The 22,335-nt window shown below is 38.6% G+C and overlaps 1 protein-coding gene and 1 long non-coding RNA gene across 4 annotated transcripts in view; one reads left to right on the forward strand and one right to left on the reverse strand.

Annotated features, from left to right (window-relative positions):
* LOC148388312 (uncharacterized) overlaps positions 1 to 10,309 on the forward strand; it is a 28,271-nt gene extending 17,962 nt beyond the window's left edge. Inside the window, exons 6-8 of one of the 2 annotated variants that reach the window (XR_015862022.1) lie at positions 5,550 to 5,695; positions 9,693 to 9,757; positions 9,940 to 10,309. This is a non-coding gene — a long non-coding RNA (uncharacterized LOC148388312). Of the gene's footprint in view, positions 1 to 5,549; positions 5,696 to 6,340; positions 7,160 to 9,692; positions 9,758 to 9,939 lie in introns of those variants that run through there. The other variant, XR_015862021.1, reaches the window with a different exon arrangement.
* A 5,513-nt stretch (positions 10,310 to 15,822) lies between these two features.
* ankle1 (ankyrin repeat and LEM domain containing 1) overlaps positions 15,823 to 22,335 on the reverse strand; it is a 73,491-nt gene continuing 66,978 nt past the window's right edge. The window contains exon 12 of one of the 2 annotated variants that reach the window (XR_015862165.1): positions 15,823 to 16,173. The gene's annotated coding sequence lies outside the window, so the exon portion shown is untranslated. The remainder of the gene's footprint in view (positions 16,174 to 22,335) is intronic. The other variant, XR_015862167.1, reaches the window with a different exon arrangement.

The raw sequence follows: 22,335 nt of genomic DNA on the forward strand, positions 1-22,335 counted from the left end.
CTAATAGCAGGCACGCTGTGATTCACTCTAAACACACACACACTTCCCACACAGTGATGAAATGAAACACGGGACACAAGCATAATGGTGTCAGGATCTATACAGACAAATTAATCAACAATGACAACAGCATCAGGGAATTCTCGCTGCTACTGCCACACAGTTCCACATGCTGTTATTTCCCCTGTATGATTACCCCAGAGTCCCAGGACAACTGGCAAGCCCCTCTTAATTAATTAAGTATCCCACCGATGGGAACAGGAGCTAAAGGGTACCTGATGTCACCATTTTGCTGAGTCCCAATTCTGTGTCTTACCAAGCCATCTCGTCTCATTCTTTCCCCCTATAAATGCATATTCATAAGAACCAAGAATTTCGAGATGACCAAAATTTGACCAAAACTACTGCAATAATGGACATAGTCGACAAATGAACACATTAGTAGAAGAAAAGAAAATAAATGCGTGAAAATTAAGAAATTAAGGTAAATTTCTAAAATTAGCAAAAGACTCTGAAATTGATTTAAAAATGCTAAAAAGACCAAAATTAATCAAATATATGGAATAAAAGGTTTTTAAGCGCTCTACTGGATTTACATTCAATCAGAATTTCTTTAATGTATTCAGAACCTAAACCATACAGTGATTCATAGACCCGTAGCAGAATATTGAAATATTTTCAGTCAATTAGATAAGATAATTAAATAAATTAAATAAGCCAGGTCTCCATTATTAACTCTGAAATGTATAAAAATAATTTGCAACTTGTTGATTTATGTATGTCATCAAAATATACCAGAAGCCTCTGTGCATTTTTCTTTCCCTAAGACCACCATCTACCTAATTGCATATCAGGAAGTTCCATGCATCTAGTATAGGAGCTGGACATTTTCTTCACATGTTGTACAAGATGAGTGGACCCTCATCTTTGATTGTTTCATTCCACTGAGGCACGGATACTGATTGGTTGTGTGGGTGTCTCATCCCCAAGAGGAAGCTGCAATGGGACATGGTGGGAGTTTGACCGAGTACCAGGCGACACAATTGTTTGCTTCCAATAATGATCGGGGGACACAAGATGATATGGGAGCCTTTGATGGATGACTAATTTATCAGTAGCTGTCTTGTCTTAATGATGGTTAACGACGGACCGGGTGCCTCGTCCTGGGAAAACTTTTCGGTTTATGTATCACATTGCATTTGGTTTTAATAATAAAACAAGAACAAAGGGTAGTTTAACAAAAAGTTCTGAACGTCTCCTCGGTGTGTTGATGACATCTTTCATCACACAGACCTTTCAACTATTGTTCAAATAGTTTAGTTCTCTTTCCCCCACTGGGCAACAGGTGAGGCACAAAAAACAATTACACAATGTTGATTACTCTGACTTTACTCTGACAATCCCCCATGCAGACTTCTGTCAAACACACTCCGGAAACAAATAGATTATCGTGGACAGTGAAGGGAAAAAGACACGAGCCCAAAAAGTTTTGAAAATTGAAAAACATCCCTCTCCTGCCTTTGAAAAGAGTGCTGGCGTTGAAAATATGTAATATAAATAAAGCTGTGGATGCTTTGAAAGCCAAAGCCTTCCTTCCTGGCAAAGTTCTGAGTCGGGGGAAACACCCACTTCTGAGCCCTCACTCTTAAATTCCCAAAGACCACTCTGTCATCAGCGCCCCAACTGTTACATTCAAACACGCACTTGGCCAGACTACCCACTCGATCTGTCCAGTTCTTTGACACTTTCGCCCCCTCAGCCGTTTAATGTTGGATAGGAGCCTTTATTCTTCGTATGTCTGTCTAAATACCCCCAAACATGCTCCAATTATTTCACATGTGTTGTGTATGTGGTCAGGAAGTGATGTGACTCAGATCCCACCATATGTTCTCTAAACGGCTTCTGATACCAGAACCTGACTGGCAGATGCAAGGCAATGTGTAATGACAGGTGACTGGTCCGACTTTGAAAGAACTCCACTTGAAGTAAAAACTCTTTCGGTCTGTTCCATAACATTTGGCACACTAGCCAAAAATCTCGTCATTAGAGTACATAGGCGGTTAGAATAAGTCTTTATTTTATGCCCAGATTTTGGTAGCATCGTTAATATTTTCCCCACTTTTGGATGAAGAAAACAAGTCAAACATCTAAAAAAAATCTTTCAGTATAAATTGCTGTTAATTCCTTATTTACTAAGGCCTACAAAAGCAAATCTCACTAACTATATAAATCTTACAAATGTATCAATCTAAATTTGTCAAGAATTATATAATTATAATTAAAGTAAAGTTAAAGTAAACTTATTCTATATATAATTGTTTAAGTTGAGCAAATATTTTTGACAATATGATGTCCAATATAAGATTCTAAGTATCATGTAGATATTCAATATGTGGGATGCTGAATTGAATTAAGTACCCTGAAATGCTGTCAGCAATCCAGGAAGGATGAGGGCAGCAAGTGTTTCCCTTAAGAGAACTCACAGTTAAGAAACCGGAAAGTTTCAAATGTGGTTGGTGTCTAACATTCTCCTAGACACTCTCGTATCGTATATCAAACTCAAGCTGGGACACGAGCCAGGCCCTGCTTTAAGCCTAACTAACAATGTCTAGCATCATGGCAAATACAACAGCAGTTCTGCTAAAGGTGTTTTTTAATTTTTCTTTTTTATTCGATCTGAGCTTCTAGACCAGATGGGTCAAGGGGAGGGACCAGCTGTTCATCCCAATAGTCGGACCCACCGCCGGACTCTGATTAATTTCCAGCCTCTGGACTTGCAACCATTGTAACGGACAAGCAACACGTTTGAGTAAGCTCTCTTCAATTGTTGGTTAGGTACATAGTAAGAAGAATCCCCATAGGACCCACGACAATGTGAAATGTGGGCATTTTGCCGGCAAGCAAGATCCATATTTCATGTTGTATTGCTCTTCAATGACTTTATATGAGGCGCAGAATGCAAAGAAACATTGGACACAATAACCCAAAAGGCCTTTATAGCTTCCTGCAAGATGAGACCATTATATTGCAACGTATTGTCTTTTAGTTCGCACTGAAAATGTGTGAGGAAGTGTATGGTAATCAAGTGAAAGAACAAAAAATGCTCTGTGAGAAACCGACGTAAAAAATGAACCAGGAAACGGGAGATCAAAGCTTCCAACCCGGGCTCCTGTTTGTTTTTACCCTTACCCAGGCCTCACAATAAAACATGCAAGAGTCACACTACAGACAGAAAGGGGCAGATGACGCAAGGAAGTGCTGAAATCGCTTACGTCCCATCCTGAGGATCCCGTGCCACTATCCCCATGTTAGGAAAAAGGCGCCAGGTAGTGTTTAACAGGAAAAAGGACAAGCAGCACAATAAAGTCCACATCAGAGGAAACTTTCAATGGTCTGAGGCCCTGCATCGTTAAACACAGTGTGTATGTGTTTACAAAATAATCTTATCTCTGTTTAAAATGGCACACAAACATCAAACTCAGAAATGGGAACTATGGAACTTTTGGATGTGTGTCATCAAGAAGGCGAGGGTGCGTCAATAGAATTCCACGAATTGGCACACAGTGAGCTTACTGGAAAGTGCAAAACAAAAAGCAGCATTTGGACCGGAAAAGTCAGTCCAGTCCAGCATCCCTTCATTCAAGTGGAATAATAAAGTTTTGAAGAGATAATTAAAAAAAGTTCCTTAATGACCAAGAACGTGCTGTGTAAACATTTAGTGATGTAATTACAGTTTGATGTCACGCATTAACTTGTTATTGTCAGCACAATTTTCTCATGTCCGTCTCCCGCTGACTTACAGTGATGTAAGACGGCAATGTCTGTGTACGGAATTCCATTTGTCTGCGCAGACATGTGAACTCCAAAATCAATAGCATCTTGGCCCCGTTTGACTCTGACCTCAGTCTTTTAATAGCGTTTTGATATGCAGGCAAATTAATTCTCCTTAATGGACTACAGGGGTTAATGGACTTTGATCCCATTTCGGGTTAGGTTCCACTTAGTTCTCTTGCAATGTGTGTGTGTGTGTGTAGGTGTGTTTGTGTGTATGCACGCGTGCCTCTTTGTGTGAACAACTTATCTTCCCAGGACCTCTGAATCTTTGGGTTCAGTTTGTAGGGAGTAATAGTTGCATTATGAACAATTTCCAAATGGCGACCCGAATCAAAGATGAATTATTTTGTCATTAAAATGACATCCTGCTGAAAAACATCTATAAATATCTATCTTAAGGAGCTGAATTTGTGTTCTATTTCTATCACTATCTATCTCTGCAAATAAGGAACACAAGCCAAGTGTGCTCGGGTGAGACGGATTCATGCGGAGTCTATTGACATCCAAATAAATTTTTGTTTGTGGAAGCTTCCCTTAGCTGATATTGAAGCTGGCTCACTTGTCTTCTCAGTCTGTCTTTATTGATTCCGATTTCTCAATTGAGCTGGGTTCATGAGTTCATTATTACAAGAATGGAGGTGTAATTGGCTTTTAGGTATAAGAGGCTATTTTCACTAATCTTTCTGGTGGGCCGGGCCACAACCGTCCTGTGACTGAAGACCTATAAAGACAGTCAATAAGCTCATAAAATGGATGTACTGTTTAACTGATGCTCTTGGAAAGAGTGTAATTATAAAAGATGGGTTTTGACTGGTATATTTTGTATTTGTTCAGATTTTTTATCTACCTACTAATTTATTAATTCATTTAAAGGTTTTCCTTTTATTCTCCTTCCGTTTTTATCATGTCTTATTGACTTTTAGAGCTCTATTCAAATTTTCACCATCATCTGCTCAGCCATCCACCATGTTTCCTAGCCTTGTAGCAAGCACCTTTGTTTTTACATGTATTCTTATTCTCTCATAGTTTGGGTCATCTTCGTACTCCATTTGTTTGCTCGTGGATTAACTCTACTCTCCTTCCAACTCATCCTGTGAGAATATGGCTTAGAAAATATTTGAGAACACTTTTAACAGTGTTTGAGATGGCTGAAAATAACCAAAAGTGGGACAAGAAAGAGCAATGGATGGAAGAAGCGGAGATGATGAGTAAAGGCCCAGGCAAGCCAGGGACTTCCTGTGATGAAAAGGTCGGTGGCACCTGTAAATCTGAGCAACTACAAGAAAATCAGAGGTCAGGCCTTCAGGGGGAGCGCAGTCTCCGCTCCTCCTGTGTGGTGTGTGTGGTGTGTGTGTGTGCGCAATAGCACATTGTAGGCTAGGTAACTTTAAATGTCTGCTCCAACATTCAGTTCAATTTCCTATAAAACTGCTTCGAAAAATAAAAAGCCCAATTTGGTCTAAACATTTATGCAACTGCAAATGCAATGTGTCTACAGTTTTTTTCTAAATCAGTACAAAGTAATTCAAGTGAGTATGGCCTGCACTTTATTGCTTTTACTGAGAAATGAACACAAAAAAAATTCCATGTCTACCAATCTGTGTTTGCGTGTGTGTGCGTATGCGTGTGTGCGTGTGTGTGCCTATGCGTGTGTGTGTGTTTGTGTGTGTGCGTGTGGAAACTGCTCGTGTAGATTTACTGCCTACCCCCTGCAGGACAGCTGCATGAAGCAGGAGGGCTTGGTCAAGGCTGCTTCCTCCGCCTGGAACCCGAAAGGATCCTGCCTGCTGAAAGATACCTGCTCTAAGATGACAGAACACTTCCCCCTCCAGCTGATGTCCAAATTACATTTGAAAAGATGGTAAGTCAGGCCCAGTACCTTTTATCAGAACAATAATCAAATATGAATACTCCACATCAGTTGTGTTTGTGAAGTTAAACATCTCATTTTTGTCACTCCACCACAATAACCTAATGTAGTGTAGTTGAGTGAGGGCAAAAGGCAGGAAGAACCAAGTGCTGGGAAGTATGCAAGGCAGGGCAGAAGTGAAGGGGAATCTATAAAAACTAAAACACAAAGTGAGGTACTGGATAACACAGGGGACATCCTTACTTCCACTTAGACAACATGAGATAACACACCGACAATGCCCCGGGACAGAGTAAAAGGAAACAAGGAATGACATACAAAGACCACTGAGACAATGAGGATGGAGAGAGCTGATTGGCAAAAACATTTATCAAGTACATTTGAACCCCATACTCATACTCGATTGCTTTCAAACTTCTAGCCGGAATTAATTATGTCAGAACCTCATTTTTTTTGAGCCAATGTTGATCTGCACAACAGCTTCTAGTAACATGTTGTACAGCACATATCAGTGTCAGCATGCCTTTCATATGCGCACACAGCTCCAGTCACTGTCCTCACACTATCACAGCGCATTGTTATTTTGGAAGTGGCATGTGTTTGTCTAATAGAGGCTCGGGTTTCTTGGGCTTCCAGCACAAGTCTGCAAAGGAGCTGTGACGGATGGCAACCACCGGCAGACGTCTGCTACCCCCACCACCCCTTAAAATCTCCCCCGCATTTATTTATGAGCATGGGCAACAACACCTGAAACCCACTGGCCTCCAAAATTATCTGACTGTTGAAATTGTGTACTCCCTTTTTATTCACTTTGTGCAGTTTGCACCGGGAAAAGGAAGCTATGTTACACTGATGGAATTTTTTTTTATTCTGTAGGTGAATCTGACATGTTGTACATCATTTGATAATTGGTAGAGTGGGGAAAATTTCCTTGATCAAAGGTCAGACACTTTGATATGCAAGTGGTTCGGCTGGTGGATTGGACTTTGACATGTAGAGCATTTATAAAATGAAAACCTTATACAGTCATGGGACCCCGGCCAATTAAGCACATTACCACTGTTTTATTCTAATAGACGGTGATTTCATCTGTAGACATCCACATTAAGTCTGATGAATATTCATGAAACCTCTTCTCCCAGTCTATCGGCCGCATATTAATTTCGGAAACGTGTGTCTGGAGTGCAAAGACGTGACCACATTTCCCTCTTGCCTAATATGCAGATGAATGCTCTTTTCAGCCTTGCACGAGCCACAGAGGTACATTTGATATTTCATTCATGTGAATGATGGTGGTGGTGGTGGGGGGGATGAATGTCTAACATAAACAAAAACTACCCTCAATACCCAAGTGTGAACTCTCCAGAGGTTATGCATAATTATCCTGCAGTGCACCTTACCTGCACATCTCTCATCGCCTGTCAGCGCCCGGTACACACACCACCAGACGCAAAGCACCAGAGATATACCGACACACGCACTATTTTTGCTCTCACACCGTTCATACCGTTTCCCTCCCTTCTCTCTCGCTCCCTCTCTGCCTCACTCACACACACACACGTGCACGCAAGTTCAGCTCTAACATGTAAAGCAGAGCATCAGCAAAGAGCTCTGTGGTCAACCACAGTTTCCACAGGGGAGACATCTTCAGCTTGTTTCTGACCCAGGCTACAGAGGTGTTAATTGCCCTCCTGAGTTGGCAGAATTTTCAGGGTAAAAGGTGCAGCAGCTATCCTTGATGGATCAGCACTGTTGCCACCAGTGACTGTTTTTGTTCAACTTGATGTGCACCCTGCATAGCTTGTGTCTCATTATAGCAAAGATGAAAACTATATTGGATTTAATTATTTTCCTTTAGGGATGTTTGCCTCTTATGGTTAATAGTGATGTAGGTGCTCGCATTGCTGATTTGTCTGTTTGATTTCCACTCCATGTGCCATTCATAATTACCCAGAGATTGACTGGCAACCACTCAAGGGTGTTGTCTGTCTTTCATCCTAAATCAGTGAAAAGACAAATCTGTGACCCTGGATGGATTGAACTAAATAGAAAATAGAAGAAAGCTGTTTGCAAGCTCTGTTATACCCCCATGTGTTCATCTGTTATGTATACTAAAGCCAAATAAATAGATAAATAAAAAAGTAAGTAAGCAAACACTTATCCATATTAAAAATAGTTATAGGATAGGCCAAGAAATTAGTTCTGGGGAAAAAAAATAATACTAATAATGAATGGAAAAACAAATCATTAACCTATCAAGAACTAAATTGAGACTCAAATAAAATGAAAAATATCCATCACAGTTAAATTTCCTCAAAACTACCCATAACATGGCTCAGCAGTGTGTATGGCCTCCGCATCGCCTGCATGCATGTGGAGGCTCAGAAAGTTTCACGGCCATTCTGGCTGATACTGGCGTATGCGTGGCGATACTATCCATAATAGCTATTTCACTCTCAATATGAAAAAAACTGAGCAACGGACATAAAAAAAACAAATGAAAAACTAAATGTTCAGACTACAGGGCCATTTTCGGACCTGGTTGACCGGGGTGTGGAAGGTTTGCTGTGGTAGTACCTTAAGCGGAATTGGTGGCTTGGGGTGAGGGGATTTTTAGACAATTCCAAAGTCAAAATCAACTACAGTGAGGCTTGACCAGTCTGTATTGATGCACTAAATTTGAATTGTTGCTAAAATTGTTCCATTTCCTAGAAAAATTTTACACACTGTTACTTATCTCCCTTCAACTAGATGCCCCTCACACATCCGAGTTATTATAATAATAATTATTATTATTATTATTATTATTAGTAGTAGTAGTAGTAGTAGTAGTAGTAGTAGTAGTAGTAGTAGTAGTAGTAGTAGTAGTATCATTATCATTATTATCATCATTATTCTTCTTATATTCATTATGGTTTATGTTTGATTTGCAGTTTGTTACACCTGCGGTTGTTTTTTTTAAGTGTTCCATAAAAACTTTTTATTAAAAAGTTGAGTTGAGTTGAGTTATGAAAACGGTATTTAAATTTGAGAGCCTTTAATGACACAATACTGCCATCTAACGGCAGATATAAAATTGCCACACTGTGGGTACACAAGTTTAGTAATATGCATTTACTGCTAGCAGCATAAATAACTCACAATATTCAACAATGATACACAGTATGTGTAGTTGAAATTATATAACCATATTTGTTCATTCAAAGGCTTATTTTCAGTGCACCCCGTTCTGTATCCAAACTAATTTGAAGATCCATGAGAAGAATCACAAGGTAACATGCCAAAGAACCAGTGCAAAATTATACTCACAAATGATTTATCACTTTTTGCCCAGACGTCTGCTATGATGAGGCATGAAAAATGCAGGAGACTACCTGGGTTATTTATTTATTTATTTATTTATTTATTTATTTATTTATTTATTTATTTATTTATTTATTTATTTATTTATTTATTTATCTAAGCATTTATTTATCTAAGCATTTATTTATCTAAGCATTTATTTATTTATTTATTTATTTATTTATTTATTTATTTATTTATTTATTTATTTATTTATTTATTTATTCATGTATTTATTTACCAAAGCTTGTTGGCAAGGGTACCTGTAGGTCCCGAACTCGTCACCTTTTTCAAGTCTAAATGAGCGCATAAATCATTATTTCCAACAATCCCCTTTTAGGCATGTTTCGAACAGCACATGGCTTATTCAAGAATTGAATTGAAGAACAATTTATGCACCAACAATTGTTAAGAGTGACAGGTTTGGTCATGTTTTCAAAATAAACAGCAATGTAAGCGGTATGTAGGAGCGATGTGGTATTTCAAATAATATTTTGGAATCACTTTTATGACCAGTGAAAGTTGTGTTTTTTTCCTTTTAAGCAACAAATGTTTGTTTCCACATTTTGTGCACAGATTATCTGAAATTTCATGGCAGGGTGCGAAAACAGGCTCCATTCTGAAATCATCCACATTTCTTTTGCAGAGTTCTCTGGATGCTAATGATTTTACAACACCGTCTGTCATGAGGAGCCTCGACCCAGAGAATGTGTGAGACTGTTTTAAGTTATTTTTTTGCCATAGCTCAAATTCTCAATCGTTTAGCCAACTGATAAATCAACCTGTATTGCTAGTGTGTGTATTGGCATTTAGTAATGTGATAGATTTTTGTTCCTGGAGTTGCCATTGATGTGACTGGATGATGCAAATGTCAATAACTGACATTTTGACAGCTTGAATAAAAAGGTGACTCGAAAATTGATCAGGAAGATGGACAGCATCCAGCCAGCCGTAATGTCACTGAATGATTCTGTCAGACTGCCTTCATTGCGCAAACTGAGCAATGGTGAGCATTCAAGAGGAGGTAATGTGCTCTCACTGACCATTCACTGTCACTATGGCAACAAATTGACCTGAAAACACAGATCAGATCAGATAAGCAATTCAGTCACCACTTAAGTCACCACATTTTTTCATCACTATTTCATTTTACAAACATTGTCATACCTCTTAACTCACACATACTCTTTCTGTGCTTTTTGCCAACTTTACTAAGCTGGGCACAATGAAGATTTCAGAAACTACATGTAATCACAAAACTTTTAAATGGGACAAATCCTAAACATGTGCACTAAAAGTGCATGTGTGGAATTTCTAGGAGAAGACTCAAGTGCACACACACACACACACAAATATTATGACGAATGAGAAGGTGACACATCTGACCCTGCACTGCAGGTTGTGGGAAGGTCAGCTACTCTCCTCAAATGTCCAATCTCGTCCTTCCTTTAAGGAAAAAAATATTTTATTGGCACTGTGATTAAATGTAGATTTGCAGCAATAAAACAGGTCAGAAGGTGAAAAATGTATGAAGGTGTCATCTGAAAAATATCAAGGGGCTCATAAAAACATACTGATGGCAGTTGCCACACCCCCGGCTTGTGTATTATGACTTCCAATTTCCCTCAAGCTTTATTTTACTCTACATTTACTCAGAAGTATACATGACCCTTTTCCGCTGTCGTCCAGTATATTAATAATAATCCCGAGACAGTGATGAGTGACTTCTATTGATGACACATGCATAGATTTGCACAAAAATGTATTTCTGCAGGCCTTTCCCTATAGTGAGAGCGGCCTTCACTGCCAGCGGGGTCCATAGGGAGCTTGGCCGCCCATGTGGGACCCATTAAAGAGGGGTTGCAGTGGGTGAGAGTACAGAATGTGACGGTGGTAGGTCAAAACGCTTTGTGACCAAGGAGGGCTATCATTTATTGTAATTCAGGTCCTGTCAGACTGAAGGAGAAGGAAAGTGAAGTAGCGTGGCGTGCCCTGGCTGGTTCTCATCTGTCTAAACCCCCTCCCACCACCCCGCCTCTTGCAGACAATGGCTCTGTGGTTGGATGAGATGGAAGAAGCAGCCACCATCCATCTATCTATTTTCATAAAACGTGTTCCAGCTGAGTCTGGGTTTAAGGTAGGGTACACCCGCAATTCGTCACATACATATAGACAAACAAAACATTCACACTGACATCCACACATTATGGACAGTTTAGTCTTCAGTTAAACGAGCATGCATGTTTGTTTGGAATGTGGGAAGAAATCAGAGAAAAGAGTGCAAGATCCATATAGAACGGTCTGAAGTGATTTTTAAACACATGACTGTGTACTGCAGCAAAAACACACAAGTTCTGCATTTGTGCCTAAGGGCCACATTTGGCTTTTTTAAAACAAGAATAGATGGGCCTAGTTATTTGTAGATGAGGTTAAAAATGTATAAATTGGTTTGCCGAGCCCCTCATGGGTGACCTAGCTCCTCGGATCATTGGGACACACAAACGCCTCTACCTCAGTAAGGTGACAGCTCATTGTTAAATAATTAAGATAATAAATAATAATTTTACAATACAACTTCTTATTTTAAATATTTTAATTAGAATAAATGAATAATAATAAATAAATAATATTAAAATAAAAAATATAAATCATTTTCAAACATTATTTGTTTATTTATTACAATGTATACTTTCACCACCTATTTATTTCTTTAAGTTTTTTTTTTTTTAATACATAATTACCCCAGACTCAGACGCTATCTGTTTAGTTGCTATCATAAAACATGCCAGTAGAGAGCAGCATCTTCTTCTTCAACGCAGTGACAGAAGTGGAAACGCCCTAAACTGTTCTGTTGTCCGTCCACGATTGGCCTCTTGAAAGAAAGAGAAAAGGCATGCATAGGCCTTACATGTTAAACCGTAGATCCAGCATTCTACCACTCATAAAATGCTCAATTAAAATGCATAAATCAATTCCATTGTTTCCACACAGGTAGTTTACTAATTTGCAGTGGCATCGATGTTGGGGTGTCGTACTATGACTGGTGCAAGTGGGTAAGATGTGAGATGAAAATGTTGTGTGTGCTACATTGACAATAATATGAGTTGAATTGATTTCAAGTATATGACCATTTAGAATCCTCAATCCTTAGAGTCCTCAATCAGACATCAATGGGTGTCTATCTTTCCTTCCACTCGGAGGCAGTGCTAGCCCTGTTTTTTATTGGTACCCCCCCCCCAAAAAAAAAAATTAAGCTTTGCACAAAGTGTTACGAAGAATGTGTCACTATCCACCACAATAAAGATGGAAGGCCATCGCCAAAACCTCACCTTGTGACGACAAGCTAACACGTCACGTCACTCGTGTCGGAATCTTGTTCTTTAGTTATTGGTGCTTTGCGGATAAACCAACAAATTCCTGGCCCAAAAATAAGACTTTTCCATATCTGGCTTTGAAACGGGATCTTAAAAACAAGAGGTTGGCCCAGACGCAGTCTCTAATTAGACGGCTACAGATGCTGGCACACACACACACACATGCACACACACACGCATGCACACAGAGGAAGAACACGCACGTACTGTTTGCAAACAGACACACACGTTATAAAAAGACTGGAGAGATCAAAGAGACCAGCAATGAACATTTTGAGTACATTTACTTCTCTGAAAAAACTGACATGTAACAAATGTTATGGCACTACTTTTTGATTTTTTATTTAACAACAAAGTGATGTCATTTAGCACGCTGAAAGCCATGAATGCTACCACACGGCTTGCGTGTGGGTGTGTTTGTATGTGATTTGACTCAAGTGAAAGGCTGGCTGTCATTTTCCATCTATGGGCCTTTTCAACAATGTGTCAATGATCAGCGATGCTGGTCTCGCTATCTTTTCTCATGCTGATGTTCAATTTCCTTGCACAAAGAGCATGCATCATACGTACAAAGGATGGCTTCATGCAGGCCTGTAACCCTCTGCCTCAGTCCCCTCTCCCGAAAACACACATGTACACACACACACACACACGCACACACATACACACGAATGAAAACGTCGTTCTTGCCTTGTACATTGAGATATTCACCCGACGTGAAACGACGTGAGACCGAGTAACACCCTCCGAATTTTTCTACGTATTTGCATTTGATTTGTAAGTACGCAGTGGATATATCAAAACATGACCTATTTTTGTCTTTTTGTGATGTGAGGATCAATAGAAAAGGAACTCATTTGTGTGTTTGGCTGTGTTCTCATGGTACACTATGCCTGGAATCTTATTGTTATTAAGCAATGTTTAATTTCTAATTTTTCGAGTGGTATTATTAGTTTGACTAATTTCATGAATTTTGATGACCACATGGAGTTTGGTAAATCAAGCAGTCTTGAGAGCAATGTTAATTTTGGTGCATTGCTTTTGAATTAATGAAGCCAGTAATGGATTGCACTTACTCGGCAGTAAGAGCGGAGTAGTAATTCAGTCAGACTTGTTTCCTTGCAAAATGGACTTCAGATCAAATTAAAATAATACAGTACTGCTGCAGCTCCAGCTATGAATGCAAAATGAAAAAAGTGTGATGTTTGGGGTGGACAATTTTAATCAAGAATTGTCAACAAATAGAATGCTGCCAACTGGTGCAAAGAAAATTGACAGAAGCTCCTTAACAGTTAACGCCTCAATTTTTATGCCAAGACAGATTTGAAATATTTGGAATCGAGTCGATGTCTCAAACTGACTCACATTAGAATGAATATACCCCTTGACATAAATTGATATTTCAACAACAATTAGGCCCCATTTACTTTCTTACATTTTTAGTGCGTTTGAATTTGATGACAAATGGACAATTGTCAGTCCAAAATCGTTCCTAATATTCTTTTGTTCTTTACTTTATTTTCATATTCTTCAAATAAATACTGTACTTAAATATTGGGTTCATAATTGATAGAAAACATGTTTTTTCATTAAAAATGTTTTATATTTAATAAAAAATGTTTTAGAATTTTTAATAACATTTGTTTGTTCATTTCTGATTCATAAATCAGGGAAATTTAAATACACAACATGGATTAGCAATGTCCTTTTATTATGAGGTTGATGATGATTATTATTATCATTATGATTTTATTGATTTATTGTACATGGGAGTTGACAAATGAGAACACTTTTTTTCCTTGCTGCGGGCTATTGATGTCAAACACACACACACACATACACACACACACAAATGCAGTACATTCACCGAATCTCCCTCCACATTTAAATAAATCAACGCATGAAGCATATAATTCTCCATGTAAGGGCAATTTAAAGGGACATTATGACCTGTTTTAAAATCTCATTAGCAGGGCAGCTGCACTTTGCACCCCATGCTGATGACCAAGGCTGTCTTTTTGTTTTGGTTTTTGTATGAGAGGCCCCAAACACAAACCTTAGCCCCCACCCGTAACTTTCCCCACGACTCATACCTAGACTAGCCCAGCATGCTTAAAATAAAAAGAATAGAAAAAACAAAATAGAAAGACTCATCCACAAAAATAATAATCTGACCTATAGTGACACCCCGCAACCTTGAGCAATAAAAGGTGCAAACTTGCAAATGCTCCTCTGACAGTGTATGGAAAAGTTAAAAAAAAAAAATGTAAACAACACGAGCAATATTGTAATTTAATTAGAGCCTGTGCTTTAGCCTAACTAGGTTTCATGTAACCACTTTGCTACGGTGATACATACATCCTTCTCTCATTGCCCTAATTATATTGTTAACTAGATTTTGACTTTGGCTTATTCCATCTGCACAGATTCCCATAGAGCTTATAATGGTCGATGAATTACGTCTCTAATTGTATGTCATGTCAATGATTTTTTTCCATTGGGAAATCTGTATTTAATAACCGATACGGCTATAATTTCAAATGTTGAAGTCAAATTCATTTTCTTTCACACAAGTAAATGCCAGCATTGATTGAAAGGTTGTAAAATTAAATGAGTTCTTAATTTTCTCCTCCAAGAATCATTAATCTATATTATTACATTTAGTTATTTTTGACTATCCTTGCTTACAAAATGACAATGTTTTCCATTTGATGTCAAACAATATGTCAAGAAGACGGTTTCACACCCAGGCTTCTGTCTTGGAACATTCATTTTATGGTAATAATATACTCCGAAAACGTCCCAAACCCTGAAATATGCCTTTGTATGATGGCCACTTTGTCACACCCTTGAATAGACCTCATTCTGGCATTGTCAGTATGAATTTGGTGTTAAATTGACAGTGTTAGGAGGAGGGAAGGGGGACGGGGGTTGCATAATTCAGAAAGACGTAGAATTTAGCTAGTACGTTTTATAAACATTCCCAAAGTTTACAAAATGAGAAGGTTACATGAGGCGGGGTGGAGATGGACATGAATAGGATTTTGGCAGTTATGGACCCATCATTTTGCCCTTTTTTTTTCTCTTCTGGTTTTGTCAATTTTTTTCACAGCTTTGTTTCTTCTCTTTCTTGGTCACCGAAAGGGATAGGAAAGACGGCCAATTTAAAATGTATTCAATTAAACTGTCAAAAAATGCTGTCTGCACTAGACTAAATAAGCAAGTTATTGGCTGAAGATTTGTTTACAAAAGTGTGTGTTGGTTTCTGGCATTTTGTGTCAATATTGCTTTAGCAGTTTCCATGTGTGCCTACACAAGGAATGAATTTTAAAATAATTCAGTGAAGAACTTAAACTTGGACTCATGTGTCTGTCATGCTAAATACATGTATCTCCAGAAATATATTTTTTATTGTGTTGAGGTAAATATAGAAATATTTTTAAAAATATCCGACAGTCAGCGTGGTGCAGTACCGCTTTTCATCACTGCCCTTTCACAAATATCTTCTCTGCATTGTTTCCAAATCTAAATGACACCAAATGTGCTTTTATTTCCACGACATGCTATTTGACATGTTCCATGCAAAAAGAGAGCAAAGAGAAAGAGACTCAGATATGATTGAAGCTCTGTCGTCCCTCCACCTGATCTACTGATAGAGGTCGATGGAGAGCGTAGACACCCCAGACAGGATATTAGGTTGGACGTTTCCTTCTTATACACGCCACAGGCAGCCCCTTCTCCCGTACGTGCTCTCTGCAGAAGACAGAAGAAAAGATAAAGATGTGAGTGAGGCGGACAGGCTGCTGGAATCACTGCCACCGTCGCGGTTTGGATTTTGAGATTTGGATTTCCGGTTTGATGATGAGGGGTTGATTAGTGTTATAACCAAACGAGGGATGATGTTCATCTCTATGTCTGAGGTGCAGGAAGCTTTTCGACAGTGAAATATATATAATATATAAATATATATATTTTTTTTTTCTCTATGCTTTCTGAATGAACTTGTTCATTTTCATTAATAGGATGCCCCTTGATCATGGAAAACGTTAACATGAGGGCAATCATTTTTCTTATATATGTTTAATAGGACAGGACCGCCTCAAAATTCTGAACCCCCATTTCATGCTTGGATATGAGTGGAATAATGTTTAATGAGAATGTAGCTCACTATCTCTTGACTGATGTCATGAGGTGGTTTTTCAGATTAATTAAAACATGATTTAACTCAAAACCTATACTGACTGATACTGTGCATTATAAATTAAACTCTAGTTTAAAACCCTGGTTTGACCCTGACCCTAGTTTTAAATGGGTTATTATTAGATATATTATATAATGCAATCGTATCTAATTAAGTTTTAGTTTTTTTTCACGCTTTTACAACAATTAAAATGATACTATTAAACAAGATTAAAACTAATGCAACAACTGTAATCTTTGTTAAACAATTTCAACAGTGAACAATTGTTAGTCTGTATATTTTAATCGTCTGGTTGAGTATTGAGCCATCAGAAAACGTGTGCATGCATGCATGGCAGTGGTCCGTGGATGAGCATTCCACATGTGCAAGCATATGTGCATGCATGCAGGAGGAATGTTGCCTCTCATATGTCTCGATCTCTAACTTTGTGATATAGCGTGCATGGACACCATAAGGTTGTGAAGTTCAAACTGTGTTTTATTCAGTTTTAAATCAGCAAGTTCTACAACTAATGGTGTGCAAATGAGTAACTCTTCCCAACTTCCCACATGACCCCTCGCTGTGACTTTTTACACAGGTTTATTATAAAATGACCTCATTACCATGTAAAAGTGGATCCATATGTGCATGTTGTGCATCCGCATGTGAACTGACACGTATTTTACAGCTAGTCAAGCGTGATTGAAATGTGAATCCTAATGAGACAGGCAACATTGTGCAACGTATGTCAGGATCAGATGGGGTCCAAGCCGCCTCCACCACGCATCGCCATCCAGGCCTTTGTTTCTCGGGAGAGGCAAAAGATGTAAATGGCCTGAGCATGGGTGCCTTTATGATATTCTGTGGCGTGCCAAGTAAATGGTTTTAATCTTCATGCAAAAGCTCATAAAATCCTGCAGACAGTGTCACTCATGGGTTAGACTCATAGAACAGCTCTGAAATGCGGTGTTTGTGGACAGAACTAAAACTAAAGGATACGTTTTGCAGAAATGTTTCTATGAGAAAAATACAATAGAAAACATGTAAAGATATCTGTCCATCTGTCCATCCATCTATGATATACAGCAGGGGTGTCTAACTAATTTTTACAGTTAAAATGTTTTAAAAAATGAATGGAGATAAAAATTGATAGCAATAACTCTATTTTTCAAAAGTGAACTAAATTCTTAAGTCATTATCGACACATGCAGTCGATGTACAATTTGTCTTCGCGGGCCACATAAAAGGATGTGGCGGGCCGTATCTGGCCCCCAGGCCTTGAGTTTGACACCTATGATACACAGGATAGTATACTACATATATAAAATGAGAGAGAGAGAGAGGGGGAGAGCGAGAGATAGATTATTATAGCTATATGAACTGTGCAGACTGTGATTTTTATGGTAGAACATTCTTTCTCTGTCTCTCGCATTCACTTTCCTTATCCTCTCTTCTTAAAGTCAACCTACTGTAATTGCCCTTATACACTGCAAGTTAAATGAGAAAATGTCTGGCAAAGTCAATCACCGGGTGCAGGCTATTTGCTCTCGGCGCAGATTATTTCAGTGAATGAGTCCCCAAAATGGGATCATTATGGAGTGGTCTTTATAATGAGGGAATGACTGAGTGTTATTCTAAATAGGCACAATGCTTTGTTAGTTAACTATTTCATTTATTTAATGTTCACCATTCAATCAGTTTGCCTTCCCACTGGATGGAGTAGGATGTTTGTGGTGCGTTTAGGAGATAATTTAAAAGTAGCTAATGAACAGAGATGAAATAAATGTGAAATACAAAAAACATTTGGAGCCCAAAAAGAAATGTTAATCACTTGTGGTGTACATAATGTTCCATTTTAGTTTGTGCAATTTCTTACTCAACTTAAATGAGGATTTTTCTTGCTTACAAATATTATTTACAAAAGTGTGTTTACTTTTCCATCAGCTTCTCTGAAACATACAATGTGGGTGTGTATTTTACAAAATGTGATTGAGGTTACTAAAACAAAACATCAACAATATAGATTTAAATAAAATAAACTCTTGTTATATTATCAGTGGATGTAGTCACAGCAATGAATCAACGTCTGTAGAAAAAAGACAGTTGGAGCAGTGAAGCAATTCATTGCAGACATAGATGCTCTTGTGTGACACATCCAAGTTCTGTAAACAAGCAAATCGTCAGAAAAGTGGCTCATTCTTATGTTTTCGTTTAATGGTCACCCATGTCTTAAAAACTGAGGCCCATTCAAATAATGCGAAGCCTAATTGACTAATGAATATTAGTATTATTGGTAGTGTTGAAGGAATGAGGTCGAAATACAAAAAGTCCTGCCTCGCTACAAAAACAGATATGCTCAAACCTCATTGAATAAAGTACATAAGCAGACAAGTATATTCACATATTCAATAAATAAAAGAAACATTTGAAGCATATAATTATACCTACACACCAAATCAATAAAGAAGACATAACTAGACATTTTTGATAAGTGGTGATGAGAAAGGTTTTTATAACTTTATGATCTGAAATATATATTTCTGAGGACTTTGAAATAACAAATGACTTTTGAGTCGTCTTGACCGTTCGGTACTTGATTGTATCTTATGTTTTGACTAATGCTAGACGCCAGTTTTTGATTACTACTGAACGCTCTGCACAGAGGGAAATAGTTTGCCTAACAAAGAAAAGATACGGTTGAATGCGGTACGACAGTGTATGTCCAAGATTGGAGAAGAATGTTCACAGGAAGGTCACGTGGAGATAAAACCAGTGGGTGCCAGAAGGAGCCACCCGAGAACTCGGACAAAGATGATCGCCAAGGCCGAGAGACGGGATGGAAGACAACAGCCCCCACCTACACACCGAATCGCCCATAACCAGCACCACTCCCATGGAAGCAGACTCTCCTTCGAACTTGCCCCACCCCGAAGACTCATCGCCCATCAATCCCGGCCCACAATGTGCTACTGAATATAAAACTGATCTAACAACCTTGGACTTTGCCCTTTTCTGAATGGAGACTTTCCGCTCTTGAAGGGCCCAGCGCTGTATTGCACTTTCCTGAAAACAGAGCTTTTTGAACAAGAATTGTGATTGAACTCAACCAAGCTGTCTAAGTCTAATTTCTGCTTCAGTGTCTTTGCATTTTCCTAAATCTGAAGAAATCAAACGAGCACGCAGTGAGTAAATTGAATAACAGGTGATTGGCAAAGGCTTTTGCCGTGAGGCGCAGATAACGCGCTCCCTAAATTGTGGACAAAATCCAACAAATGGTGACCATCCGACGTGATTTCTTCAGAAGGGAAAGTGCATGCTCCACAAAGGATTCTTCCTTCTCCGCTCTTGCTCAACAGTATTGCAGTCCGATCGGCACAAAAGGTAAGGGGGAAACTTTTTTTTTCTCTCTCCCAGTTCAGCAATATTGTGGAGTGAAAGCGGAATACAAAAATTAATAATTTCAGCTCTGTGTTCAGGAATGGTGGTTGTATAGAAGTGTGTGTTTGTGTGGAATTTGGTAAAAGTGATTTGTGGAAAAAATTAAAAATACAAAAACAGGTGAAGGCGTCGCTGATATAGCAGTACGGATGCCGAGCGACTCCAATAGTGTGACCTTAGAACATTATAGGGCTGTCTAAGGCGAGGGACATCTGGGATGTCCGAGTCGTGGTGAATTAAGAGAAAGGTGGTGAGGACTTTGTCTGATCAGCAAAGGGCGCTTACACCGCTGGAACTTGTGGGATGCCAGTGACTAGCATATGGGCACCTGAGTGGCCTCAATAGTAGACACTTAGGAACTTATACTGTTGCCTAAGGTCGGGGTCGATTGGATCGGCCAGGCCACCAATACGAGTCAGGGACTCGTGAAAAAAAAATATAATTAAAAAAAAAGAAAAAAAAAAAAAAGAAAAAAAAATGGTGAAGGCATCGCTGATATAGCAGGACGGATGCCTGGCGACTTCAATAGTGCGACCTTAGAGACTTATATTGTTGTCTAGGGCGAAGGGTAACTGGGTTAACCAGGTCGCTACATAATTGTTGAAGTGTGTCTATGATGATATTGTGTGGAAAGCAGGCTTGGCTGTCAGATGGGACAGCGGCGCAGCTGAAGAAGTGAGTGATTAGTTGTGGTGCTGTTCATGGGATGGAAGTGATGATTTGTGGTTCATGAAGAACAATAAGTTGATTTGTATAAAATTGTTGATTTTATTTTGATTTTGCATGAGAGTTGGAGTCAGAAAAAATGGCTTAACAAGAATTTGATAAAGAATGTATATTTAATTAGCATGAAGGTTATATCCCATTGTGTGGTGGGGTTAAACTGTAACCATTTTTGTTTTCAAAAGGGTGCAGCTCTAAAGTTTGGGCCAAACGGTCAGGTGGGCACAAATGCACCTTTTGGACAGAGGTGGGGGGTTACATTGTGCGACGTGGTGATGGCGAGGCTCTCCGCACTTCAGTTGCCCCCCCCACCCTTGTTATCAACTGGGAAGATTGTCATGTCTATGTTGTGGGCCCGTGTGTTTGTTTATGTGTATGTTTGTCTTTGTGTATCAGTTCGTTATAAAGGATGGAATTGCGTTAAATTGGTGCACGGAAACGGTGTGGTAGACAATGGTTAATCAGATTTGCATTGTTAAATGTAAAAATTAGAAATGATAGAATAATCTGAGGGTTGTGGTCAGAAACTCGTCCAACGAGGAGAGTGCCCAGCCCTCATAAAAATGTGAGAGTAAGAGAGAACATACATTGTAGAATTGGATAAAATTAAATTATGATTGCAGATTTTAAATTTAGGGGGAATTATTGATTGGTTATGACATAAGACTATACAAGGACACATGTAAGGATAAGTCAAAGATTTGAATCACTTAGAGTTAAAAACAACAAATAAAAACGACATTGCAAGGGGGCACTTTTTATTAAAAGAACACCAAGTAAAGTAAGTAGGGGGCATTCGTGATTGGGATTAAATTAAGGATAAAATTAGGTCAATGATTAGAAATCAATGGTGCTCTACACAAAAAGGCTTAAATTTTTAATGGGGAAATATTTGGAGTACTGTGTTGGTCTACATAGGTCATGGGCCGAGTTTATTTGGTTTTGATTGTGGTTTGGGTTTATTTTGTTTATTGTTAGGTTTTCCTTGTGTTTATTGTTAAGGTGTTCCTTGTTATTCTCTTATCCCCTGCATTGTAAATGTCTTCTTTATGCAGATAGATTAACAGGCTAGGAATTTAGTGAGGAGAAAATTGATCAATTGATGGGGGTTAATAATTGTCCAAATCCTAGTTACATGTTTTGAGGGACCAGAGCAACGACATTATATTTAATTTGCAGGCCATTATTTCGTATGTGATGACAGTGTCTAGATAAGTAGACTGTTTTATCAAAAATGTGAGAGTGAAGGAGGAGGTTTGATTTGTAATCTGGCATTTGGGTGCCACTTTTAAGAGTCTGTGCAGGAGCATAGATTGTTTTTGTTTGTTTTTAAAGATATATTTGACAGTTTATCTCGGTGCAGTAAGGATAAAGCAATTTTGAAAGACTTAAAATTAAAAGCAAAATTACATTTTAATTCTGACACATGCCAGCTAACATGAGGATGGCAAATAAATGAATAAATACTCGCTCAAATGCGGCATGTGTTTTAAATTGGGCGATAAGACATTCACTTTCAAGCACTATCATTTAGCGCTGCTGACAACAATAACTTATGAGATGGTAAACCAAGG

The sequence above is a fragment of the Syngnathus floridae genome, chromosome 13 (assembly GCF_059516105.1).
Source record: "Syngnathus floridae isolate MCC-2025c chromosome 13, RoL_Sflo_1.0, whole genome shotgun sequence".
NCBI lineage: Eukaryota > Metazoa > Chordata > Actinopteri > Syngnathiformes > Syngnathidae > Syngnathus > Syngnathus floridae.